General features: G+C 35.8%; 1 protein-coding gene across 4 annotated transcripts in view; it reads left to right on the top strand.

Annotated features, from left to right (window-relative positions):
* The window catches only part of LOC106142355 (BAH and coiled-coil domain-containing protein 1), a 99,526-nt gene that overhangs the window by 33,198 nt on the left and 45,244 nt on the right, over positions 1–21,084 (top strand). The window lies entirely within an intron of this gene.

Here is a 21,084-nt window from a genome sequence, read left to right on the forward strand (position 1 = left end):
CACAAATGGGTAATAACTGTTTAATTAACTCAGTAAGTACTTGGGAGATAATTGATTGAAGTTATGTGCTCCGAAAATTAACAAATCTCTGAATATGTTAACCAAATGAAAAGATCCGTATTTTGGAATATATATGTACATAATATGTGTTCATTATCACGTCATTATGCATTTGCGGGATAAACAGAGCCAACAGTTTTTAAAAGACTAAAAGGCCACGTTCAACTGTATAGCTTAATGATGGAATTGAGATTCAAATAGTAACAGGTTGCTAGCCCATCGCCTAAAAGGAGAATCTCAAGTTTGTTAGTCTTTGGAAAGAAACGACTACCGTGTGGTTCCCGGCACGCTAGAATGAACTGGTTGATATTTTTTTTACGATTTTGATATGACTGATCACTCATCTCCACTATATTATTTAATTTTGAGGCAACATTTGAAAAATATTAACTAAAAACTGCATATAAAAATGATTTTTATTTAATCCGTGGGTAAACCTTCGAATGATTGCTACCAAATATACATTCACTTTTGCTAGTTTACGGTCAATTATGCGAATAATTCGTGGCATTTTCATTTATTATATTTATAACATAACTGTTACCGATTGATGTCTGTAGTTACTTGAAAGATTTTGGCAAAAAATCGATATGAAGAATTAAAGATGAATAATAGAAGCCAAAAATATGATTTTTTGAATTGATATCTGTCTGTATGTTTGTACTCGCATCACACAAAATTTTTTTTTTACATAAAAACTTGTATAAAAAAAAAACAATTTCCTCCACACATCTAAGATTTCATAGGTCAGCTCTAAAATGATGATTGTGAGATTTCATTTTACGGCGGACCAAGTCGCGGGCTAGTTCAAAATATGCATACACATCACATCGCGTTGCGAATGGCCGGCAGAATCAACATAAAAAATGCAGAGGGCATCGATTTGCTTCGAACTCGTGCGCGCGGAATGCATCACTGCAATGATTGCGCAATATTTCGTTCGTTATTCAAATGTGTAATTTAAAACAACGGAGGTTTATTTGATTGTTTTTTCTGGCCTTTATAAATGTTTGACGTGGAAAATTTAAAAGTAAACTTAAAAGAATATATTTTTTTTCACACAGCAAAATAAGGAATGATCAATTCTTAGTTAGTCTAATGTTATCTTTATGTTTTGAACTCACGATATTGACTGATAAAGAAGCCGAATCAGGAAGTGGATTAGCAAAACACAAACAAAAAAGTGTCAGGAAACTGAGCCATTAAAATCTGTCACAAGTTAAAATCCGTCAAAAGTTTATAAACATCCTTCTTTTGCGTTGCAGGTTAAAAAGTAAACTGAAAATATCTTTTCCTCCAGTAATCCTGAGCACAGAAATGAATGCATTCATGAGTTTGAGATCCATAGGGATCTGCGAGTTGGAAAGTAAAGCCCGTCTGTGTCCATACTGTTGTACGATGGAAAGTACTAGGAGCGCATAACGCGTTAGGTAGTATCTAAAAAGTCTTTACTATACAGTTTCTCGGAGTATTCAGACAGACTGTAGAATGAAATTGATTTTCTTTTTCTGAATTTTTCATATTTAAATATGGATTCAAGTAGGTATTCCTTATTTGCTATGTTCTCCGAGTCGACTTAATTTGAATCTACTTTGTATATAATGTAGATACATATTGAGAAAAACCTACTTTATCTAGAAATAGGCGACTAGAAACTTAATAGGCCGTGAGATTTTGTTTACTTGCCACTAAGATTTTTTGGCGATTTTTGTCCTTTCGCATGTTATAGAAAAAATACCCTCCGTGACAGGGTAAAAAAGAAGGAAGCCTCGTTTCTAACTTTACAAGATACTTTGCCTGAAACACATCTAAATCCAAATATTTGCCAAGCCCTTTAATCGCTTCCGCTTGCTTATCCTCTATTTTTCTATTAAATTTTTCTGTGTTTCACAATGAAGACGCTTGTTAAATTTGTACTTGCCAACTTAAAAGGCAACCTTTCTATGCATCATCTACTAACCCTTTGGAGTTAATCCACCTCTTTTATTGGTCCTCAATTATTTCTAAGTCTAATGTAACCTTAAGCTATCCTAAACGTGGTGAGTCTTGTAACTATTTTCTTCGTCTACCCTACCCTATTAAGGACAAAAGAATGTCATATATGTTATATATTTAAGCTAACATCATTTAATTTATCGTAAATTCTGCATTGAAACAACTGATACAATTTTCCACCAACGTTATCAAACGCATGGAATGCCACATGAGATAGGTCGGCCCTCAGTATCGCGTTATCAAGTGACGCAGTTCTGAGAACCGCCTACCTAGTCCAGGTAGCGCTCCGGACGAAGAAAAAATAAATAGGGCTGTGCATTCGAGTTGAATACTCGATATCGATGTTTTAGTATTAGTAAACGAAAACGAAGGCAAGTGCGTCGGTGGTCGAACGTCTGCGTTAAATAGAACGGTCTTGGTAACCAAAGGACATAAGACTTTCTACGGATATTTCGCGGGTGGGTTAGCAGGTGGTATCATTCTGCTAGTACGTTGTCAAGATCCATTGAATCATTGAATTGAGACCACAAAAAGTATTATCCAAAAAAATTCAGATGAGCCCAATCGAAGATAAAAAAAAACTTAGAAATGAGTTAAACATACAGCCTATACATAATCGGAACATGTCTTCTCTCAAATGTAATATCATAACTAAACAAGATAATAATTTACTAAAAACATATGTTTACATGTTTATTTCCTTGATCTACGAGTATCTCGTAAATCTAAATAGTGCACTCTTATTGAGACACCCCTCAAAATATCGACATTAAAATTTTACGGGACACTAGAATCACTATCGTTCCCGACTGCTTTAATAGATTTTTTGTCGTTTTTTGTATCCCACGTCGAATGCTCCACCGTATTGTAATTTTTTTACACTGAAAGCCGCATTATCGTAGGTCTAGTATTTATTCTCTAGAAATATACTTAAGATAATAATTAAAGTTAAGTTTTGGATATGAAAATTACTTAACTGTGAATACGTAGATTATTTTTTTATTTATTAGTTTGAGCACCAATATTACAAACAAGTGAAATCAAACTTAACATTATTTAATTTTTTACAATTAAAAAGACTGATGGCTCTGTCTACCTTGTAGAGGAAAAACATGTTTAAAATTAATAATATATAACGAAATGCACATACTAAATAACTGTTCAAACTACAAAATACTTTATCATTCATAAATACTTTGACTCATAAAATGTGCTGTTTTGAATATAACAATTAGCGATGTAAAGAAAATTCAACGCCAATAATAATTGAAGCAATGCCCTAAATTTGAGCCCCATTATAATATGGTAAAATATTTATAACTTAATAATGTGATTTAATGAAATACCTTCAATTATGCAAATTCCAAAATATAAACGTTAAACAGAGAAATGTGTAAAATAAAACAATGAGAGTACTACAACAATGATAAATATGCTCTTTATTTGGCGTGGGAGCCCCCGACTGTTGCACAATGTATTAAAATGACGACAGGAAAGATGGATCGATTCATTACTATAGCGATAATCCGATTAAAATAAAAATCCCATTGGAATATTAACCATTCTTAGTTTTTGTACGCACACCTTTCAAAAAGTATTACTTTTTTTTTTAAATGGATTATAAACCTTCTAAAGGTCGGGTTACAAACATATTCAATAACCGTTTTTAATAAATAAAATTTAACAGACCGGACATAAGCTTTCGATAAAGAAGAACCGTTTCTAAAGGCTAATTAACTAAAATACCAACAACTATAAACTTTACATATACGAAAACTTTTATAGTATGATAGGATTCTCAAACTTCGCCATAATCATGGCGAGAGTTGCCCAACTTGGTATGAAACTGCACGGAGCACCTCAGGGCTCTATTCTTGGTCCCAACTCTTGAATGGCCATAATTTAGGAGTTACGTGCAGAATATTAATTTAAACCTTATACAAGTACAATTCGTACGAATAATGAATGAATCGTGTAAGGTTACGTGACACTCCTTAATAAAGACTTCTTTGTATTCGTTTTCTGTTGATAACTTTGCTTTCTTTCTTTTGTTTTTAAATAACCATTTTGATTGCATAACTCAATTTTATAAATTATGAATTATTGTTAGAGATATAGTTTGTGTTGATGTACATCAATATCAATCAATATAATACTAAATCAATAATTATCAATAAAACTTCAGTCTCTTTTACTGAGTGACAGACAGAAATTTTCTTTTGTAGCAGTCGTATTCTAGTGATTTGATTGCGTATAACCTTATGGGAATTAAATGTTTCTTCTTAGTCGAATGCTCTTGACAGAGCTACCTTGGTCAAGTATATTTGGAGGTGTGCTGCACTGTGTCTCACCACTTATCTTTAACAAACGCTTGGCGGACATTTTCTTTGACCGATACGTTGGTCAGGGCTTCCATCTGGTCTGTCTACTTTGCGTTACTTTACATATGTCGTAAACCGACGCTTCTTTAACGGAAAAAGAGACTACATCTTTCTATTCCTGCATATTTTTTTCGCTTCATTCACGTGAACAGTTAGAAATTACAAGGCTTAGATAGGTAAAATTTGGTATTACATATTGCTTCTACTGTTTAACATATGTATGATAAACTTAATAAGAAACACTTGCCCAGTTTTCTTGTCATTAGCTTTTCAACTACCAAAAAAATTAAGTAGGAGTACATAAGTAACTAAGTAGTGAGTGGTGGCATTAGATGAAGGAAAGGCGGCAGCGAAAGTCCCTTGCTACGCCGTAATTCGTACTTTACTAGAACGACCCAGACGTAAGGTCTGCAAAAATGTCTCTTTCAAAAAGATGTATTTTTTCTTTCAGTAGATTGTGTTGCGTTTAGTAGAACTGAAAATCCATACATACACATACTTGTACGTGCATATACTTACTCACGTCTGCGGTGCAGACAGATAATAATAGAGAAAATATTAGAAAGAGTTCTTTGACTTATTGTCTGCGAATAGATATTATTACATAGGCAACGAACGACTATTGAATGATTAGACTATCAAATTTGAATGATCTTATTATGTTTGAAAATATTTTTTTTATTTACAATCAATGTGGAGTTTTAATGTAAAGGTTAAGTTGAATTGAATAGATCTTTGGCATCTTTTCCTTGCTTTGATTTTCTCTTATGTATATCAGAGCATGCGAAAATCAGAAACAGTATCAACATGTCATCAATAAAAATATAATTAAATGTGATAATGAAAGATTGTTATCAATTACAAATATTTTCGATTAAGATAGCTTCGCAAATCATTTGGTTTAATCAAAATCACGACACGACATATATGCGTGGACTACATTACATGTAGTAAAGAAACTTTACGAGTAGACCATGATCCTGGGTTAAGTCAAGTTTTTATATAAAGCGACTGGCTTCTGCAAAGGTGCATGAAAACCTAAATCCTACTAAAATTATAAATGCGAAAGTTTGTGAGTATGTCAGTATGGATGTTTGTTACTCTTTCACGCAAAAACTACTGAACCGATTACGATGAAATTTGGTATGTAAGTAGCTGAAGACCTAATATAACATATATGCTTACTTTTTATCCCGGAGTTCCCGCGGGATTGATAGGATTTCCATGCGGACGAAGTCGCGGGCGGCCTCTAGTCGAATATAATTGTAGAAATTTAGTTGCCTGGTGCAGGTTCTCTGACGATGTTTTCCCTCATCGACTGATGATCTAAACTCATCGGTTAGCACACAAACTAAATATTCCCAATTTTTTTATTTATTTTATTTTACTTCGGAAGACTTTTTGTCTGACGGTACAGCCTCCCCGTGTAGTTTTTCAGCGGAGAGAGTGAAGTGGGTTTATACATAATTGTATGTTTATTTAGGGCTTCCTACGCCAAGCCAGACGCTTTATACCTATTGGGCGGTTATGGTACCCCGGTACTCGCTGATGTAATTATATTCCTGGCTCCTTTGTAGCAGCCATATTTGTCCACTTTCACCACCTAAAATCTCGTTATATTGGAGTGGATTCAATGAGAAATAATTCGATTTAGGTACAGAAAATTTATGAAAGATACCTTCACTTAGATAATCTAATAGTGTGTTAAATGTAAAGGAAAATAGAAGACTTACCCACGCTTCTTTTATTCGTTCTTCTTTCTAGATTTGTGTGGTGTACTCGAATTGATTCGGGTCGTTCTGACCAAGAAGTTTTACTTTGTTATACTAACTGATACATACGATAGGGAAGGCATCTGAAACTTACACATTCAGGCAACTGGATGTGTAACCATGATCGACGCAATACGGGTAAGGTTCCCCTGCAAATAGGTTGCAGAGGTCAGATGGGAGTCGCTTCGTAAACCTGACTCATCCAATCCAGGATCCATGCATCATATGGTAATACAATCATGGTTAAAGGTATATCCCGGGCTCCTCTCCAGAGTTGCGAGGATGCAATCAGGACTATAGCCAGGAGGAACGAGTTTAGACCATGAAGTAACTATAATAAGTTTTTCATTGTCCTCTTTATGGATTCCCAGTTTTTCAGTCATTATGTTCCAACATAATGAGTTAACTGGCTTAAAGAACTGATTATCATTAATCACGTAGAAAGACTAACAAGCACGGTTAAAAGCAAATGTCTATTAGCGGACATCCGCTGGGCTGTTTGGGAGTTAATTGATACATTTATCTTGGTAACACTTCTGCCGTGCCGTGTGGTTCCCGGCACTAATAAAAAAAGAATAGGACCACTGCATCTCGTTCTCATTAATGTCGTGAAAGGTGACTAAGTGATAGGCTTATTAATTGGGATTCCTCTTTTAGGCGATGGGCTAGCAACCTGTTACTATTTTAATCTCAATTCTTTTCAAATTATAATCCTATCCCTTAGTCGTCTTTTACGACGTCCACGGGAACGCGATGAAGTGGTGCTATTAATTTCCTATTGTGCCAGGAACCACACGGCAGAGAACAAGTCACTAATAAAATAACAGAATCAAATAAAAAAAGGCCTTAACTAATATAGAAATTAAATAACGCGATGAATTTAAAAACAAAGTTGGCATTATAGATAGATAGATAGACTCTTTATTGCACCATAAGAAAAATAAAAACAGAAAAAAAAAGAATGTTACTATTTAAAATGTAATGTATTCATTATGTTCGTTATTTAAAACATTATATATCACGCATTTAACATCACAGAAACATACAGTTACCAGGTTATCTCTTATGAATGGATAGTGTAGTATTTATAAGGTCTTATTTGGTGACGTCATGCAATTCGCATAGTAAATAAGACTGTATCGGAATTACTGCAATGTCCGGAACTTCTGTAAGTTATAAATAAATTAATAATACTGTAGAGATTACACAGATTGAGTTGGCCTCGAAGTAAGTTCGAAACTTGTGTCACGAGGTACAGTGGGTTGCCAAATTAATAGGGACAGTCGAAAAATATTGTTTTTTTACACTTTATTGGTCCATAACTAATTAAAAACGTTGTTTTGAGTTATAATTATATTTAATAATATTAGACACACATCTTACAAGTAGTTTAAACAAAAAAATAACAGTCTTTGGGTAATTAGAAAATATTAGCAGGTATTACGAAAATGGCAATGAGATATTGCTAATATTTTGTCACATTTCCTTTAGCCTGAATGAGTGCTTCGATCCGCCTCGGCATACTTTCTATGCACTGTTTGGCACTTTCCTTTATTTTAGGGTTGTGGTGCCACACATTTATTAATTTTTCGATCAGTTTTACCTTGGTGGTTATCACTTCCTTGGCAATTTCCGCCTTGGTAATTTCCCATAAGTTTTCGATGGGGTTCATGTCTGGAGAATTGCCAGGCCAAGGTAAAACTGGTATATTGTGGTCTGCTAAAAATTTTGTTACACTCCTTGCTTTATGGCATGGTGCTGAGTCATGCATGAACATGAATTCCTCCCCCTCTGAGAACCATTCCCGGAGTTGCGGCAACAAGCGAGTTTCTAGGACCTGCCTGTATTGGTCCTGTCTCATGGTTCCCTGGACAATGTAGAGACGCCCAACCCCTTTAGCACTTATGACAGACCATACCATTATTTTAACAGGGTGTTTAACGCGTTCCACAATGCAGTCAGGGTGAAATTTCGCGCCTGGGCGCCGCCTGACAAAGTTGCTTTTGTCGGCAAGAATCTCAAATGTTGATTCGTCTGAGAAACACACCTGAAAAAAAATATTTATAACTTATATGAAAATCTTTTTAGATAATATACCATAATATTAATATAAATTATCAATTGACATTAAAACTGACCTTGCTCCAGTCTTCAACACTCATCAGACGGTGTTCACGAGCCCAAGCAAGTCGTTTCTTCTTCATCGCCTCTGTCAGTCGCGGTTTTTTAGCTGGGCGATGTCCGGTCAGGCCTTCCTCTGCCAACCTACGCTGTACAGTTCTCTTCGAAACTTGTATTCCAGACTCCTGTACCATCTGGGTTAACAATCCAGCACTTTTCTTCCTGTTTTGCAAACACATATCCCTGATTTTCCTATCGGACCGTGGTGTCGTAATCCGTTTTCTTCCGCATTTGCCTTTTCTTTTGGGCAAAAGTGGCTGATCTTGATCCAGATTTATTTTTATTTTATTTACTACCGACTTAGAAACACCAGCCAGTTCTGCTATCTTCCTCTGAGAATGACTTGTGTGCAAAAGAAGGGTTTTAACCTCAGATTTTTTTCTTGGAGACAAATCTACCCCTCGACCCATAGTGAAAGCTGTAAAAATAAAAAATTAATTAATTTCGTCCTAAAATCAGCCCCAAAATACTTAAGATTTAATAAAAATAAAGTAATACTTACTTGCAGTCAATAATAATTTCACAAAATCACAAAATAACTTTTTAAAATAATTAGTTACTTATTTTACTTTTACACGTGTGAAGGACTGCGCGTCTCTCCCGATAATAAAATATTTTTACAAAATAAACAAATCCCATAACACTTGAAATTTACTTTCAAGTTGATCTGTAGAGGTGCTGTGAACATAAAAATACATTCCAGGACCACTTACACCACTTGAAATAGCAGTCAAACGCGCCTGAAGAAAAAATATGATAAAAAATGTGACTGTCCCTATTAATTTGGCAACCCACTGTATTTACTTTACGATACTATAAACATACATACATGTAGTCACGTCTATATCCCATGCGGGGTAGACAGAGCTAACAGTCTTGATGAGACTGATAGCCACGTTTAGGTTTGTCTTAATGATAGAATTGAGATTCAAATAGTGACAAGTTGCTAGCTCATCGTCTAAAAAAGAATCCCAAGTATAGGCCTATTTCTTATTATATTTTAAGATTCCGATACTATATTTTATAATAAATACTTAAATAGATAAACATCCAAGACCCAGGCCATTCGGACATTCGTTTCTCATCATGCCCTGGCCAGGATTCGAACCCGGGACCTCCAGTGTTACAGACAAGCGCACAACCGCTGCGCCACAGAGGCAAACAAAATGGAGGAGAAAATGGAGAGGCCACAGAAAATGGCTTAATTAGGAAGTAGATTAATACATATCTCGTGTAGGTATATCCACCGACATACTATCTATAAGTTAGACCCCCAAACCCGCTGACGAAATATATTAAACAAATTCGTTCGTCCGTCGAAAACGAATCTTTATCCTACTAATATTTTAAATGCGAAAGTTTGTATGTCAGGATGTCAGTATGGATGTTTGTTACTCTTTTAAGCAAAAACTACTGAACCGATAACGATGAAATTTATAAGGCAGAATCTACTTTTTATCTCGGAGTCTCCGCGGGAATGATTCCACGAGGACGAAGTCGCTGCGTATTTAAGACATCGCGAACACTTATTTTATACGAAATTGTGAATAATCAAAACAACAACTTGCTCCTTTTTGGTGCCCCACGAACTTACAATTCCTATTGGAAGATCCTACATATACATTACAACCAGATAGAAAGTTAATGCGTTACAAACATACATACGTACAAAAATTTGTCCAAAATTTATTGGTAGGCCAAAAACGTGGTCGGGAGACGCTTACTGACCAGTATGGACCCAAAATGATAGTCTTCTAAGGTCTTTGCTATCAGGCGGGTTAATCGCAGTGCGGGCATTTGATTACACGAGATAGCCTATCTGAAGTTCCGCTCAAACATGGTACTCAGATAAATGCAATGAATTCGATGAAATTTTACACATTGTTTTTAAGTAACACTTCTCTATCTAAGCATATTTTATTTTGTTTATTTCTTAATTAACCATAATTAGCCGTGCGGTTTCCGCCATCGTCTATATCTTTCCGATGTATGTCATAAAAAGCGACAAAGGTAATAAATAAGCCTCTTGATTCCTCGTGGGCTAGCAAGCTGTCAGTATTTCAATCTCAATTCCATCATTAAGCCAAAAAGCTAAACGTGGCCTATCGGTGCCGTGTGGTTCCCGGCACCAATACAAGATAGGACCACTCCATCTCTTTCCCATGGATGACGTAAAAGGCGACTTAGGGATAGGCTAACAAGCTTGGGATTATTTTTTTAGGCGATGAGCTGGCAACCTGTCACTGTTTGAATCTCAGTTCTATCATGAAGCCAAAAAACTGAACGTGGCCTATCAGTCGTTTCAAGACTGTTGGCTCTGTCTACCCCACAAGGGATATAGGCGTGACCATATGTATGTATATATGTATGTATGTATATATGTATAGATGTAAAATGTTTAGAAACAAAGAATATTGAAATGATGTCTCGTACAAGTTCAGAGAGACATTGATATTGCACTGCACCCAAGGGTGTAGGTATAGCGGTGTAGACTGGCGGCAAGTATAACGAGTTTACAGGGGTTCGACCCCCGTCTGAACAAATCCCGTCTAATGGTATTGCTTTCTACCAATTAGAAGAGATCTTTTCGTTTGTTTTCGGATCATCTCTATGGTTACCGTTAAGGTTAAGTTGAGTTTAACAGCGATTACGAAATTAATATAGGCGGTGAGATTGTGAGGAAATTTAAGGACAGATTTGCAAAATTTGACTGTGAATACATTAATGTAGGTGGTTTTTTGTGAGCTATATACATACATACATATATGGTCACGTCTATATCACTTGTGGGGTAGACAGAGCCAACAGTCTTGAAAAGACTGATAGGCCACGATCAGCTATTTGCTTTAATGTTAGAATTGAGATTCAAATAGTGACAGGTTGCTAGCCAATCGCCTAAAAAAGAATCCGAAGTTTGTAAGCCTATCCCTTAGCCGCCTTTCACGACATCCATAGGAAAGAGATGAAATGGTCCTGAAATATAATACCTTTCTGTTTATTTAATAACATTTTTAAACAATAAACTTATCAAATATTAAATTACCTACGTCGAATGAATTGTGTGGAGACCAGTAATTTTTTTACAGTTGTGAGCAGTAAACATACACGTCTATATTCCTTGTGGGTTAGACAGGGCCAACAGTGAGAAAACTGATAGACCACGTTCAACTGTATGTCTCCATGAAGGAATTGACATTCAAAAAGTGACCGGTTTATCCATGAAAGAAGAATCCGAAGTTTATTATGATGAAACTTTTTATCCCGGTAAAAACTATAGTTCCTGTAGATTTCACAAAAAACCTGTATTCTTTTGTAATGTAATGGCAGGGTTCCTTGTTGTCAAGGGATTGTCATAAATTTGATAACTGAACCCTAAAAATAGCGGTATCACTTCTCAAATCACTTTCGAGTGTTACCAGGATTTCAGGACTCGGCAGGAGATAGGTATGCTTAGGGCGCTGCTAAGCAACCGCCAAGCAAGATAATAAATGAAGCCAGGTAAAATAATATTTTACCTTAAGATTTCTCCTTGCCCTCTTTGGTAAATTACTGGATTCATAAAAAATAATTTCTCTCGCCAACTGAAAGGAAAACAGTTGGAAACATTGAAATTGCCAACAGTTGCAATTTCAGTGTTTCCAACTGTTAAAAAAACCCGCTAAAAATGTAGTACCTACCTAATAACACTCACCAGCCGAATTATCTTCATAAAAAGTGTCAGTTAAAAAAGGTTTTAGCGTCTAGGCGGTACTAGAGAAAGCCCATAAATAAACCCTAGTGGAGAGATAAGTAATCATGGCGCCTTCCTGGCTTAGTTTTATTAATCTTTCCTGCCTCAAACTTGATAAAAGATCATTATAAAGCCACTTTGTTAACAAACGTGCCGTGTAGTTCCCGGAACCAATAAAAAAAAGGACCACTTATTCCTATGGAAGTCGTAAAATGCGACTAAGGGATAGGCTTATAAACTTGAGATTCTTTTAGACGATGAGCTAGCAACATGTCACTGTTTGAATCTCAATTCTATCATCAAGCCAAACAGCTGAACGTGGCCAATCAGTCTTTTGAAGACTGTTGGCTCTGTCTACCCCGCATGGTATATAGACGTGAATATATGTATGTATGTTTGTAGTTAACACCCGACTATGCAAGCAAGAGGTAACGTTATGTGTTTTGTTCCCGGTGGAAATAGGAATGGGATCAAATCACTTAACGCCTATCCCTATACCTAGTGCAACAAACATACAATACAACACAACACGTGCCGTTATTACAGCCGTGTGGTTCCTGGCACCAATAAAAATAAAGAAAAGGACCACTCCATCGCGTTCCTGTGGATGTCGTAAAAGGAGACGAAGGGTTAGGCATAAACTTGGGATACTTCTTTTAGGCGATGGGCTATCAACATGTCACTATTTGAGTCTCAATTCTATCATTAAGCCAAACAGCTGAGCCTATCAGTATTTCAAGACTATAGTCATAAGATTGACGAGACGTGATTATATACATGTATGCATGTATTTATATACAATACAATACAATACAATACAAATTATCTTTAAACATACATAAAAAATATGCTGAGTGTAATCCACTGTGGGTTACGTTCTTTATAAACCTGCAATTTTATCTAATGCAACAACGATACCTAATTCTACGCTGTGTTAGATTACCTTGTTAATAAGGTCACGGAGGTCAGACTCTTTGAAATTTCCTGACTTACCGACTCTTCGAGCGTAGTCAGGTAGAATCACACTATACTACCATGACTAAGAAAAAAAATTTTCTACCACGTTTCTACTTTTCTACCTTGGCAACCCTATTTGGACATCAAACAGTGTTAATTACTGTTACTAAGTTCACGTAAATAAGATAGCTGCAATCACAGACATATATCTTGCTAGACCGTCCTGCAACATCCCGTGGCCATACGGTGCCAAATGAAACCCCGTTTTTAAACTGTGTGCCTCTAAAACGAGAAAGAATCATTAGTTACTCTGCAACGCGAATATTAACTATACCAATTTTTGTTTTTTAACAGTCTTCAAAATACAAAGGTATTTCTTAGTACCTGTATGTATGTTTGTATTAATGTATGTATGTATATTTGTCTACGATTATCTCGCGTTTCGCTGAACCGATTTTCATGCGGTTTTCAGGAGTATTTGTTAAACTTAGGAGAGATATAAGAAATTTAACCAACTTCAAAAAAGGAGGATATCGTTTGGAGGCTTGATTGGAAGTTTTTATAAAAGTTATAATAGTTTTGATTTGTCTGAATGTGTTCATGATTTTCTGTCGTTGACTTTACACTAGCGAGATCTAACCCTAGCTTAATCTGTGTCTGGCTGCAACCATTGCATGTTGCGCCGTCCGTCAGTCGTAATAAAAAGATAAACCTTATCTTAACTCCGTGACGCCTGGTAGTTCTGTTATGAATTTTATAATAAAAAAGTGGATAAACGCAGTGTTGCCAATTACAATTAAGCTCAGAGTATTGAAACTGTTGTGATGAATCGCAAAAATCGTTAAAATAATAAAGTTCCTTTTATTGCACAAAGGAAAAAAAACGTATCTTAAATTCTACAATATATTTTATTTATGAATTGTGTTATGGTGAAATGAATCTAAATTTTGCATTTTGACATGATTAAATCTAATTAAATATTAAAAAAAACGATATACTTAAACTATAGTTACAAATAGTTTTTCATTTTAACATGCAACATAAACATTGACGTCAGACTCATGATGATCCAATGTTGTGCTTCTTTTGCGATTTGATTCTAAGAGTAATAAGAAAAAAACTAACACGAAACAAGTAACTTGGTCACCCAAATTGAATCCGGCCACATTTAAGAATTACCTTTAGTTGTCATGATTACTACGAGTTTCACGTTTGATATGTTTTTTATCAACTTTACATTTCTCAAAATGAGGCCACCTGAATTAACACTGAATAAGTAACAACACTATTAGCATAAAAGTACTAGAAAGCACGGACTCACATTTAACAAGTTTGACATAGAGTTGGAACATTCCAAAACGAATGCACACTTCATTTGAATTTCGAACACAATAAATTGAATTTTAATTTTTTTCAACACTCGCGTCGCTAGGGTTGGCACTTCGGCAGGCCCGTTTGGGGACCGGTTTTGCAAACTTGATGAGTGGGAGATTTGAGTGTCAAGGTCGGGCACTATACTGTTAACGTCTCTTCTTTAAAAAAAAAGAAACAACAGGTCAACTGCGAGTCGGGTACTCTAGTATTCAGGGTTCCGTGTAACCGCCCATTCCGAAAAATCGCGGCAATTTGCCTTTTCGAAATTTAAGCCTACGCCGCGCCCTTTTGTATTTATTTAAATATTATTTATTTTCTTTAAAAGGAGATTTTTTTTAATAGGAGTTGCGGTGTTTCTAATAGACAACCGATCCTTAAAACAAAGCAAACAAAATCTTAACTCTTACTCTAATCTATACAACCAGACAAGGAGGCAAGTAATCTAAAATGTCAAAAGACGGCACACTATTCCCACGAAAGTACATCACCTGTGGCCACGCATTTGATTTGCATTTTCAGCTGATCTTAAAGTAGGTACCTGGCAACCCTATTAACGCCGCCGCGTTTCTAAGAAGGGCCTAATCTGACCCATTTATAACTTCCCTTAAACTTTTCGAACGGGTTAACATAATTTATTCCGGACTGCTCTCACAGTTTAATAGGAACAATATATTTTTTGTCCGTCCGTCCGCCCGAGCGCCGCCGCACCTTTGTACTATTTTTTATTTCCCACATTTCGATTATTAGTTTTTTTTTACAAGTCACTGCAATGTTTTTATCTGTGTTCGCAATTAAACGAGTTTCTTTTTTATTAACGTTTTCCGTTATCGTTTTTTTTAAACAATAATGGTAAAATATGAGACATTTTGAGCCGGCTATTTATTACTAAAATGAAATGAAATGTGTTATGTTTTGTAATAACTGTCTATTTTATATATTTTATGATCTTAGGCTTTATACGTTGAAGTATAATAACCACGGTTATTATCAAAAAATGGATCGTTTCATATCGCTTATCTTAATTGATGATTTTACTATCACAGCTGTAAAATTTATTTAAACAGTAATTTGAATAACTTGTACGGATTGTAATAACAAATAGAAAAATAAAGCTTGTAAGCTGTGCCCGAAATTTGATATATCCTACTTAATTTCCATGGGGATTTTGTAATATTAAAACATGTTTTAGTCGTTAGAATTAGACGCATGAATTAGAACCTTTTTGCTAACTGGAAGAAAATACTTGTAGCATCAATTTTTTATATTTTAACTTAATAAAGTTTGAAATATATTTAAAGCATAGTCTGATATCTGATAAGCCAATTGAGAGATTACCGCGAACATAGTTTACAAATATATTAACGACCCGATCTAGCTTCGCGCGGTTCGCATTTATAGATATTAACCATCCTCAGAAAATCCTCTTTCCAACATTTTAAACAGGAACAAAATCTGTATTTAACTTTCCGAGACTTGGCGCATACTAATAGGTACAATAAAGGCAAAGAATAAGGGGTAGTGTCATTACACATCCTTTTTTTCTTGTGTTACGTTTCTGGTAAGACAAGTGTTGAACTTACTTCGAGGCTTACTCAATCCGCATAATCTGTTCTGTGTATTTTTTATTAAGTATTATTTATTTCAATCTGTCTACTGTCTCCATATCGCAATAAAGACATTCACCTACACGTGGTGTTTCAAGTATTTTTTTTCTTGTAACATCGGCTCTGTCTATCTCGCGAGGAATGAGGACACGACATTATTCACTATACGTAGGCAATGTTTATTTACACCAAAACTCAATGATCACACTTTTAAAACACTTAAAAAACGGAGCCATTAACGAACGTTATTTCGAAACCCGTTATCGTAACGCACAATCCATCTTATGTGACGCGTTAATTGTCTAGAACAATGTTTAACAACATCGTGAAACTACCGCGCCCCGGGTTCGTTCCGCCAGTGCCACTCTCACAAATTGAGCAGCAATTATGAATGATAACTTAATTGGGACTGTGAATACTGTTTAGTCCATAGATAATATGTAATTAGACACTTACTAGTGGTTCGCCATGAACTTAGAAATAGCGAACACTTTTTTTTTTTACAAAATTGTGAATATCATAAAACAGACTGAACTGATTTTGTTGCCCCGCGAAGTAAAAAACTGTTGACTTCTAAATTTCATAAAAATCCGTCTAACGGTTCAAAAGTTATCGCGTTGCAAACATATACACATAAGTAAGTATAAAAAATTTTTTTTGCCCTAAGTTGTTTTGAAGCAGTCAGAAGTGGTCTAAAAAGGTTTTTAGGTCGGTAGTAGTTATAATTAGATTTAAGTTATGTGACGTCAATAAGATACCTTGTATCCAATTTTGAAAATAATTCTATTCTATTCTATTCTATTCTATTTCTGGAGGTGCATAGAGACGTCCCATCATTAATGTTTAAATTTAGATGATTGAATTGTTAGATTTGGTGACGCAGTAGTATAAAAATGTAGTACAGAATTAGAAACAGCGTGTTACGGGTGTTGTGACATGAAATAAGATATAATGATAGGAATAAAGGAGATAGATTTACAGGCAGTCGAGTAATGAATATGGATGAAGCAAAATGAATATGCAGACGTTTATAAGTGGCAAATGGAGACATTAGACAGACTAAAAAGAGGCGTAATTGAATGTTACTTACATATCGACGGTTGAAAGGCTAATTGTGGTAAGCGCCATTTTGTGAAAGCTGAGAAAAAGCGGTTTAAAGTTTTAATTTTTGGAAAAAAATTCGCTGTAAAAAAATGGCTTGACCGATTTTGATAAAATTAATACAGTATATTTATAAGGTTAAAAAGTACGTAAAACCATTATTTCTGTTACTATTTAGCAATATTTCAGTAATTTTATGGCGCTTACATCAAAATGACACTTTTCCAGGGAAAGGCAAAATGAGTTAAATGCTTGAAATGAACAAATAACTTGACAGCAAAATGAGTCAAATGCTTGAAGTGAACAAATAACTGGACAGCAAAATGGTTCAAGCGCCCATCCCATGTAATACAAAATAATTGAAAATGATTTAAATGCCATGTAATTTTCAACACTAAATTGATATTTCAGTTTAAAAGACAAAATAAAACAAAAAGAAAATTGAGCAATTGAAACAAACGGCATGCCAATAGAAAGGTGATCATGACTTTAGGTTCTTGTCATCAATACAATAATTTTTTAGGAATTAAATAACGGTTATTTTTAAATAAAACAAAAAAGAAATCCTTATATGAGGATTCGAGTGCTTGTGTCAGGATAAACGGAGCGCACACTGAGTGGTTTAAGATTGAGAAAGGCGTTACGCAAGGATGTGTTGCGTCACCGGAACTGTTCAACCAAAGAGTCTGAAAGTGGATTAAGGATGAATGAGTTACTCGTCAAATGTCTGCTCTATGCCGACGATCAGGTTATACTGGCGTCATCAGCGGAGAAGTTACAGCAGATGGTAAACTGTATGCATGAAGCTTTAAAAGAGAATGGAATGAGAGGGAACGTAAGTAAAACTAAAACACTGGTTTTTGAAATGGAAAAAGAAATGACAGCATGTAATATTTTGATTGGAGGAGAAAAAGTTGAGCAAGTGAAAGAGTTTGTATATCTAGGATTAAAGTTTACATCAGATGGCAAGTGTAATAGTGATATTGAAAGGAGAGTGAACGCGGAGAACATGGTGAATGGAGCTTTGCATGCCTTTATGAGCAGTCAGAAACTATCCAAAAAGGCTCGGCTGGCTGTGCATAGGGGCGTGTTGGTCCCGACATTAATGTTTGTAAGTGAAAGTTGGGTATGGCAAAAGAAGCACGAAAGCAGAATAAATGCAGTGGAAATGAGAGCGTTAAGGAGTATGATGGGTGTGAAATTGAGTGACCGGATAAGGAACAGCGTGATAAGGGAATGTTGTGATGTGAAAGAAGAAGTATTGACAGGAATAGAAAAGGGTATGTTAAGATGGTTCGGTCATGTGGAGAGGATGAATGAAAGCAGGTTGACTAAGCAGATATACAAGGAGAGTGTGGAGGGAAAGGTCGGAGGGGGAAGACCTAGACGAACGTATCTTGATCAAATTAAGGACGTCCTGGTAAAAGGTCAGGTCAAAAGTACCCGAAACCCCTGAGCATGCATGAAGAGAGTTATGAATGTGGATGAAGCGAAGGAAGTATGCAGACATCGTGGCAAGTGGAAACAGGTAGTCTCTGCTTACCCCTCCGGGAAAGAGGCGTGATTTAATGTATGTATGTATGCAGAAAGAAATGACAGCATGTAATATTTTGATTGGAGGAGAAAAAGTTGAGCAAGTGAAAGAGTTTGTATATCTAGGATCAAAGTTTACATCAGATGGCAAGTGTGTTAGTGATATTGAAAGGAAAGTGAACGCAGGGAACATGGTGAATGGAGCTTTGCATGCCTTTATGAGCAGTCAGAAACTATCCAAAAAGGCTCGACTGGCTGTGCATAGGGGCGTGTTGGTTCCGACATTAATGTATGGGAGTGAAAGTTGGGTATGGCAAAAGAAGCACGAAAGCAGAATAAATGCAGTGGAAATGAGAGCGTTAAGGAGTATGATGGGTGTGAAATTGAGTGACCGGATAAGGAACAGCGTGGTAAGGAAATGTTGTGATTTGAAAGAAGATGTAGTTACAGAAATAGAAAATAAAGGAGCATGCATGAAGAGAGTTATGAATGTGGATGAAGCGAAGGAAGTATGCAGAGATCGTGACAAGTGGAAAGAGGTAGTCTCTGCCTACCCCTCCGGGAAAGAGGCGTGATTTTATGTATCTATGTATGTACAACTACGTTAACCGCCGGCGTTTGACTGACGCCGAAGACGCGCGCGAGCGCGAGCGAAACATGCCTCGGTAGCGCACACAACACGATAACTACCTACATCGTGCAACAAAATGTGTTAAACGACATGCGTGTGTGGGGCGATGGAAAACAAAAACGGCTAAGCGACATACTTCAATATTATCTTAGAAATCAAAATGGGTCAAGCGACCATATCCTATAAAAAGCGAAAAAGCAAATTGGCGCAATCGCCTCTGATTTTCAAAATAGTATGATGCAATGTAATCCATACGCCTTGACACAAAAATTATGATAAAAGTCAAAAAGGTTTAAGTGGCAGATCCACAAATTTACCCAAATCTTTGTCGTTTAGATCAATGACCGCCAAAATGAGACCCTTTTTTGCGGTTGTGTCAAGCGCCAAAAAAATGCTCAGAAAAATATGAGAGTGAGCCCAAACGATGGAGAAAAATTCGCTGATTCCAAATATGTATATAACTCAATATCGCAAAAAATGTCGCTTGACACAATTAGCCTTTCAACCGTCGATATGTAAAAAGTACCTATGTAATCCAAAACTATTGATAATAATGCAGTTTTGACAAATACACATTGCAGTAAACTTTACACAAAATAAGTTATGAGATGCAATTAAAAAGTGCACACAAAAAAATTATACATGAATGAATGTGATCTGACGTAACAAAGTGATCGACGAACCCAGAAAAACGAGGCGAAGTTACGTAAAAACTTCTTGATGCGATTACGACAAAGTAGCCGCTCGCAAAAAGTAAAGAAGACGAGTTTTTTCTCGATGATTTGAAAGTGAGTGGCGATCTGTTATACCAGGGCGGCAGATATTTGAAGAGTTGAATTAAAATATATTGCGAGGCGCTCTGTACTGTTGTAGATATAGTGAGCATTTATGATGCAAGTTGATCGGCCATGCATTTCTAAAGACGAAAATCGTGGGGAGCGGACGGTATAGTCGGGACTATGGCAATTCTGCGTCGCCATTTTGGTTGCTAACGGATCTTGTAGACGTTCATTTGTTTTTAATTTTTCACATACAGAATGTTATCGTAACAAAGCAAATGGAATTATGAGAATTCTTGTTATCCTAATTAGTTATTAAGAAAAGATCAATGGTTAGTGTCAAGAATAGATAAAAGCAAATTTTATTATCCTGACTGCACGCTTTCTACATCCAATGTTTTGATGTTTATGGTACTTACACATTATAATACTTTTGATGCTATAGGTTCAGTGCAGCACTTTTGCGCTCTTACTCATACACCAGCCACACGTTTTAACGAAAATCTAATGTTTGTGTAGTTACACCGCATGAAGAATCTTGGCTTACATGAGATCTGACCATTTTTTCATATGGTGTAGTGTAGTGTGTATAGTCTAGACTAGAAGCTTGTCTTTATACGAGATGATATCTTTTTCACATGGTAAGCTACGTAGATTTGGCAACATTTTACATAAAAACGTTTATGGTGGAATTACTATTATATGTGATGTGTAAGAAAATACTACATTCAGATACTCCTACAGTACTACTAGATATCTAATACTCGTACATCCTTTAAAACACTTACTTCTCCCCTTCCCTACATACCACAAGTAATCGGAGCGCATAACTGCAGAAGTGTTTCATCATTGAATAAGTACTGACTGAAATTAATTCGCGTCGTATTGAAAAGGGCACTAGTCCCGCCGACACGTAAGCGGCAAAAACGATTTTAATTTAAAAACTACCGCCCTTTTCAAAATTCATGAGTTTGAAAGTTAAATAA

The sequence above is a fragment of the Amyelois transitella genome, chromosome 12 (genome assembly GCF_032362555.1).
Source record: "Amyelois transitella isolate CPQ chromosome 12, ilAmyTran1.1, whole genome shotgun sequence".
NCBI classification, from domain to species: Eukaryota; Metazoa; Arthropoda; class Insecta; order Lepidoptera; family Pyralidae; genus Amyelois; species Amyelois transitella.